This window comes from Apodemus sylvaticus, chromosome 16 (assembly GCF_947179515.1).
Source record: "Apodemus sylvaticus chromosome 16, mApoSyl1.1, whole genome shotgun sequence".
Taxonomy (NCBI): Eukaryota; Metazoa; Chordata; class Mammalia; order Rodentia; family Muridae; genus Apodemus; species Apodemus sylvaticus.
In genome coordinates, this window is record NC_067487.1 from 82,669,365 (window position 1) to 82,677,360 (window position 7,996).

Genomic DNA, 7,996 nt, shown 5'->3' on the forward strand with positions numbered 1-7,996 from the left:
AGCCTGCATGTCATCTTACCCTTTGCTGTCTGTGGACTATTCATCAGCATTACCATGCCCTGAAATAGCCTTTGAAATTTTAATCAATTTAACATTGGTGTATCTATAGATTACACGGAATAACTTTTGCTGTCTTTGCAAACCACCTTTGTCATATGAATGGCTTATAGTCTTCATATTTCTCAATATGAATTTGTAAGTATCCTTCTATCTCAATTTTGTTTTCAAAGGACAAGGTGGAAGATGACAGTGTTAATGAAGATTAACTGGAACACTAATTATTTAGTCACTGGCTGGGGATGAGGCACAGAGTTAAATCTTTCTGTCACGAATATTCATAACTAGCTCAGTTTAAATGCCTGATTTATGAGAACAAGTGATCCATTTCTATCATATGCTGGATGCTTTATTTAAGGCAGGTTCAGAAGATCTTAATTTTTCTTGCAAAGACTTTTCTTCTCTATCAATCCTAGTTACTTTCATATGTCTTAAATGTACTTAACTATGAAAATTTAAACTGACTTTGGAATGGATATTATATATTAGAAATCTGTTTTCATCTCTAAAAATGTGTTATTATTAATTTGGTTAAAAGCTAATTTAGTTGGTAACTTGTTTATATACCATAAATCCAATTCGCATGTACTATTAACTTGTAGATTTAATATTGTTTCACTTATAAACATTTTGAGGGGAATTTTAATTACAGAATATATCTACTATTAAATTAGCACATAATATAAAAGCTGACTTGATCACAGTAAGTTAACATAGCAAGTAATCTTGTACAGAAATGTTAATCCAATAACATGTGGAAAATAACTCATCCAAAAACCTTCTAGACCTAAATGATCCAACTGGAATGCAGATATACACTGGATTTATAGTTATGATTTGGCTGGAATACAGACATAAGCTTAGTACAGACCTTTAATCCCAAACAATGAAGGTAAAGTTAGTTTGTAAAAGTGAGCAGCCATGTTTGAAAGTGATGTCTAACAGAGGGACAGACAAAGTGATAAATCAAAGACAGATTTGACAGAAAGTATCAGAGATTGGATAAACCCAACTCTCACAAGGAAATACAGGAGAAAGAGAGCAGCACAGAGTGAGTCAGAAATGGAGGACAACTTAGTCAGTGAAGTTCAATTGAGTTCAGACAATGCAGTTGGATTTGATTTAGTGCAGTTTGGTTCCCAAAATTTGGAGGCAGTTTTTCCAAACAGAGCAATCAGTGAGAAGCCATACTGATTCAGTGAGCTTGGGGTAGAGTATTAAGCTAGAACAGATGATTTGAATAAGCTGGGCAAATTTCTGAAAGAACTGGAAAGGGTGAGCTTATTCAGTCCAAGAAAACAATTTCATCAAGTGAATAAAAGTTATATTTACATAATATAAAAACTTTTGTAATTGTATCTTTCAAAAAGTTTGTCTGATTATAACTATTCCAAATTAAAATAATGATTACATTAATTGAGAAAATATTTTTATTTCTGTAACTAGATATTAATGTGGTTTTACTCACTTCTGTAAAAAACAAAAATGTTCAAATCAATATATATTAAGTTACACATAAATGAAAGGAAAATTATATGATAAACTCTTAGAAGATAAATACCTGCTGTATGTTTTCAGGTAATTTAATTTAATGTGATTAGTCATTTTACCTGCACATGTCTATCTCTGTCTTATATGCTTGGCAATTTCTGAGACTGAAACAGGACATTGGATTGCTGAGGACTGGAGTTACAGAAGATTGTACGCTACGATGTTAATACTGGAAATCAAACTAGTTAGTATTCTTCAGCATGGGTCATGTCTCCAGTTCAAGTGGATTCAAAATACCATAATCTGTAAGTGTGTGAGTTTCACACCTTCATAAGGCCAGGAAACATTGAGAACCACAAACAAGTGTGAGTATTTTCACTCTATAAACAGTGCTGAGGGAGGCTATGGTTATGGAAAGGTGCATTCAACAACTCATTTCCGTAAATAATTCAAGTGATACCATTTTGAATTAAAAAATAAAAATAATAAATCTTGTCTTTAATTATGCCCATTAATCACAATTCAAAGTTTAAAATTATGCAACTTAATTATCAGTTTATCTTTGCCATGTGATTTTAAGTTTGAAATACCTAGGTACTAAAAATACTCTAATTGTATTTTTGTCAACTGTTATAATAACACATGGTTTAAGGATTTGAATAAATTTACTCTGGGGAAAGGCTTATTATTGCACTAGGATGCTTGAAGACTATTGATCTAATTCTGTAACACACACAAGTAGGTCATCCCAAGAAAGATGCTTCAAATAAGGTAACTCAGCCATTTTCTTTACAACCTTTTGTGTACCCTGCTCATTACCATTTGTACAATCCCTTCAGTTTTAATTATGAACTGCAAAGATAATTTCCTCCCTACTTCCTCTAAAGGAACACTCCCTCTCAGTGTTTCTTTCCTGTCTTGCAATGGTTCTTCTCGCATAGCCTCAACATGACCCAAAATCTAAAAAGCAAAATTAAAGATAAAATGCAGCCCATAATTTGTCTTAAATGAGCACACATCAAGCAAGTGGGGACATTGATAATATGTAGTGTTTGGCATTTTGTTCATTCATTAGAGTTTGTTGCTCATAAATAAAGTTAAGTGAATATATGTTGTTAAAATATTCCAAATATCTTATGGAATGTACATAGTGTAAAGCAAAAACAGTAGGAATAATCAAAAGAAAAGAAAACTTTTGAGAAATTTTGCTTTGGCAATATATATTTAATATACATATATATCATATACATATACATCATATACATACACATCATATACATATACATCATATACATATACATCATATATACATACATATACACATATACACATACACATACATCATATACATACACATACATCATATACATACACATCGTATATACATTTCCCTTTGCTTCAGTAACAAACTGCAAGAATTTAGTGACTTAAAACAAGTCAGTCTTGAAATTCAGAAATCTGAAGTGTCTTTACCAGGTCTGAAGCTATGATTCTGCCAGGGTGGTTCCTTATGGAAACTGTAAAGGAGGGTATGTTTCCCTGCCTTTTCTGGCTTTTCAGGACAATTTGAGTTCCTTCACTCAAAACCTTCAATTTTTCAAAGCCAGGAGGACATATGGCATCCTCACATCCACTTTCTGACTCTGCTGTCTTCCTCTTCCATTTGAACTATACCTCATGGTTGAACAAGAAACATGAAAAATACTACAGTAATCTTCATATCTTAAGAATTCTTTTTTAATATCCCTTCATGATAAAAGTCCTGTAGAAATTAAGGATACAAAACATACACATCAACATAATAAAGGCAGTTTACAGCAAGGGCACAGCCAACATCAAATTAAATGGAGAGAAACTCAAAGCAATTCCACTAAAATTGGGAACAATACAAGGTTGTCCACTCTCTCCATATATATTCAATATAGTAGTTGAAGCCTTATCTTGAGCAGTAAGACAACTGGAGGAAATCAATGGAGTATAGAAATTAAAAAAGAAGTTAAAGTACCTGTATTTAGGTATGATATGATAGTGTATATAACTGACCCTAAAATATCCACCAGGAACAACAAAAAAAGATCATAAACATTTTCAGAAAAGTAGCTGGAAATAAAATTAACTTCTAAAAAATCAACACCCCTCCTATATACAAATTACAAATGGAATAAAAATTAAATCAGTGAAAATACCTTTCATAACATCTTCAAAAGATATTAATTCTCAAAAGATATTAAATATCTCTTGGTAAGTCTAATCAAGCAAGTGAAAAATGTGTATGATAAAAACATTAAGATACTGAAAAAAAGAAATTGAAGAAAAATCATAAGATAGGATGATCTGCAATGCTCATAGATTCTTTGGATTGATATAGTAAAATGGTCATCCTGTCAAAAGCAATCTTCAGGCTTAATGCAATCTCCATCAAAATTCCAATACAATTCATAGATACTAAAGCAGCATGCCTGTGGCCAGTATATATCTACATAAGACCATTTATGTATAGATGTTCCAGTTTAGTGTTTTTATGAGATTACAGAGTGTGTAAATGAGTGGGTCTCTTCTTGTAATTTCTCTTGGTCTCTTTTTTCTTTCTGCTTATTATTTTATTTTCTCCAATTCTAATGCTTAGATTTTGTTTTATCTTACTACATTTTATTTTATTTATTTTAAAAAATAAAATGGATTTCTTATACAATATATTCTTATTACACTCTCCCTTTCAGTAATCTTCCTAGTCCTGCCCAACCTCTCCCATCTGATCTATCCCCTTATGTTTCTGGTGAGTTGAACCGTTAGAGGGTGGACAGGGGTTAGCAGTGTGGGGAACATAATATGGAGTAAATAAAGGTAATTAATTAACAAAAATAGGGGGTAAAGGTAAACATGACGTGACAGGTGTGCTTAATCCAGGTCCTCTTCAATGGGTCTTGCTGTAACTTAATTCATATTTTTTTTCAGGAAAATATAAAATTTACCACCACATCATGTTATGTTAGAATCCTAAGCACCATGCACAGGTCCACCGTGGAACTCCCATTGCATCTCATGTGATGAGGCATTTGTGGCTGTTGTCTTAAAACAATTCACTTAAAATCCATCAAAGGACTTGCTCATTTCAAGGTTGCCTTGGAAGCAAAGAACTCTATACATGTCCCTATACATGTCCTTCAAATAAAGCGTAATTTTGGCCTTTTAAGTCAGAAATCCAGCTGTTCCTGGGAGAGCTGAAGCCCCCATCACCTTGGATTAGCTGCCCTTGTTTTGTCCTAAGCACCTAGAGGGCAGTCCTTTTCGAAGGGTGGGTAAGTTGCTCCAAGCTTGCCATGGAGTAGATCCCTGAAGGTTCTCTGTCATCTCATCTTTACTGTATTTGCTGTGGACCTCAAGTATGAAGATACAAGTATTGTCCTTATGTAAATATGATAGAAATGCTAAAACTAGATGCAAGTTGGTATAAATGCCCATATTACCAAGGGTTCAGACCTTGTCTCAGGTATTGGGAAGCACTAATGTCTTTGAGACCACCCTTCCTTTTCCCCCTTGATTTACCTCTATGTATTATTAAAAAAAATACAAAGAGGAATAAAAGTATTTTAATTTAAAAAAGAAAATTAATGGGCATCTAAAGAATAATAATAAAAATAAAATAAAGTAGAAAAATCAAACAATATTTTAAAAAACTGCAAAGAATAAATAACCAAAGAAAAGGCTTAAGAGCCACATATAGGCTCAGAGACACACATGCACACACACTCTGGAATCCAAAAAAATTCCAGAACTTAAAAGGGATAATATATGCATAAATTATTTATAAGGAAGAAAGAAAACAAACAACCAAAAAAACAAATGAAATAATCAACCCAACTAACTGACGGAAAATAAACAAAATGATCCTGTGCTAACATTACAAGACAAAGAACCACCAAACACAGAGTTTGGATTTGTGACCTAACCTTAGAAGTGGTTTGTTTTTCCAGTGAGACTCCTCTGTTGACTACCAGAGAGTGGGGGTTTTGCAGCATTGCTCTGGCTAGGCCATGCAATGCCATCAGCAGCAGGGGGCGCTCCTGCTCTCATGCCCTCGGGGCTGGCTCACCCACACACCTGCACTTCCAGAGGCAGTTCCACTGTGCTACCCAGTCAAAGCATCAGGCTCCTTGTTCCCAAGTACTGCAACCTGAAGAGGATGGGACAGCTCTCCCACTCTTGAGCCCTCAGGGCTGCCTCAGCTGTGCCTTTGCCATCCGGGCCAGATGCCTGTTTCCCTGATGACATAGAGGGCTGGTTTCTAAGCACAATAGCCAGTGAAAAGGCAAGGCTAGCTCTCCTTGATTTTATGACCCAAAAGCCAACTCTACTGACCACCACAAGTGGCAAGGGGGCAGTGGGAAAGTGCATAACCCCTGCGACCATGCCACCTCATGGCAGACCAATAGCTAGAGCAGCTCTCCTGCTTGTCTTCAGGGCAGGCTCATCTGTACCCCTCCACAAGGGCCTGCTCTCAAAACTGCTGCAGCAGGTTGCTAGGCCAGCTCTCCTGCACTCTTGCTCTTGGGGTTGGCTAACCTCTGTCCCCACCAGCAGGGTCAGCTCTGCTGTGCTATCCAGGCAAGATGCAGGGCTTACTTTCTTAAATGTAGCAGCTGATGAAGAGAAGAGCTAACTCTCCGTGCTCATGACCCTGTGGGCAGCTTTTCAGACTATAAGAGGTTGGAGGGCAATCACCTCTGTGTCCTTGCCCCACTACAGCAGACAGGTAGCAGAGTCAACTCTCCCACACTTATGCCCTCAGGAACAGCTAACTCACATCTCTGCTACCAGGACCAGGACAATATCCATGTCCTGCTGTCCTGAGTACTGCTGCCTCTGAAAGGTGGGTTTAGGTCTCCAGAGTTGTAGGCACTGAAGAGCAGGGCCAGTTCTGCACAGCCCCTGGCCATCCAGGTGGTCCCAAACAGCTGCCCCAACCAGGGATGTTCCCACATTCTCTAACCCAAATATGAGTCACGCACATCAACATAAAGCCCTGCTTCTGAGTAACATTGGACCCAGATATGGCCATTAGTGGCAGCTTGGACTGGGACCTTAGGTGGCTGAGTTGGCCACTCACAACAGACTAGTACTCTCCACCTTCAACCTCCAGTTCTGTCACCTTCATAATGCTCAAGCTGCTCCACTCCTCTTTCTCTCCCATCTGTCTACGACATACTTGCACGTTGTGGTGGCTCTGACTGCAGGCTGACAACAATTCTTGTAGCTCCTGGATGAGATCCTCCAGAAACAGTTATCTGAGGCCTGCCTATGATGGGCAGAGGAGGCCAGATCTGTGGGTAGTATGGTGGTCTGCAGATCTGTTTATCTTCCTCTTCTGTGGTGGTAAGTGGGGCTCTGTGTGTCTATGGCCTTTCTGGACCATGAGGTGGAGGGCAGATGATGGAATTCTTCTTCTGCCTGCACCATGTAGCATAGCAACAATGCAGTTCTCTGTCTAGCTTAGTGCTCCCAGGCTACACTACCCGGATTTGATTTGGCTTTTATGTGTCCTAGGCATAATAAAGCGTTGGCCACAAAGGCTGGTATCAAGCTAGGATGAACAAAGAAGTGCCATCTGCCCTGCCCCTGACTGATGTAAGAACACCACCACCACCAAGGTGTCTCCTTGCTCATTGCCAGGGGAGAGGATTTAAACATTTATAAATGTAATTTCATTGGGTTATTTATTGAACAGCATAGGCAATAGTTTATATTTAAATGCTAGCACATTATCTATCATGAATCATATTCTATAGTGAAAAGGACTACATAATTATCTTCTAGTCATTGCTCATCTGAAAGAATTAAAGGAACTTTAGAGAAACATTCCAAATCAGACTACTCACCTTTAAACAGAGCAAAATTCTGATTCTTTAAGATGTGATAAAATACTGGTCCAGATGCTGTGAGCATATGGCTTGTAACTCTATAAAGCTTTTATCATCACAGCATTATTAGCCAGTCAATATTCATTTAGCAAACTAAAGCTTCTAGATTTCCTGCTTCCATTTCTTCAATATGACACTTTTTATAAGACATTCAGTCCCAGGCAGAAATGTTTGTGTTAACATGAACAAACAATTTAAAACTGGATGGCTTAAAGTTAATAGTTAAATGACAGCAGTGCAGAACTAAGAGGGAGGCAGAGGGGGTGCGAGGGAGAGGGAGAGAGGGGGAAAGAGGGAGGGAGGGAGAGGGAGGAAGGGGGAGGGAGAGGGAGATGGAGGGAGGGTGGGAGTGGAAGAGGGAGGGAGGAAGAGTGGGAGGGAGAGGGAGAGGAAGGGAGGGAGGGAGAGAGAGAGGTTGGGAGAGAGAGGGAGGGGAAGAAGAGGGATGGGGAGGGAGAGGGAGGGAAGGGAAGGAGAGGGAGGGTGATAGGAACAGATGGAAGGAGGGAGAGTGGGAGGGGGAGAGGGAG

General features: G+C 38.1%; 1 non-coding gene across 1 annotated transcript; it reads right to left on the reverse strand.

Annotated features, from left to right (window-relative positions):
• Window positions 1-7,079: 7,079 nt before the first annotated feature.
• Window positions 7,080-7,223, reverse strand: LOC127667133 (small nucleolar RNA SNORA48). Its single transcript, XR_007973793.1, has one exon. It is a non-coding gene; the product is annotated as a small nucleolar RNA SNORA48 (small nucleolar RNA).
• Window positions 7,224-7,996: the final 773 nt, after the last annotated feature.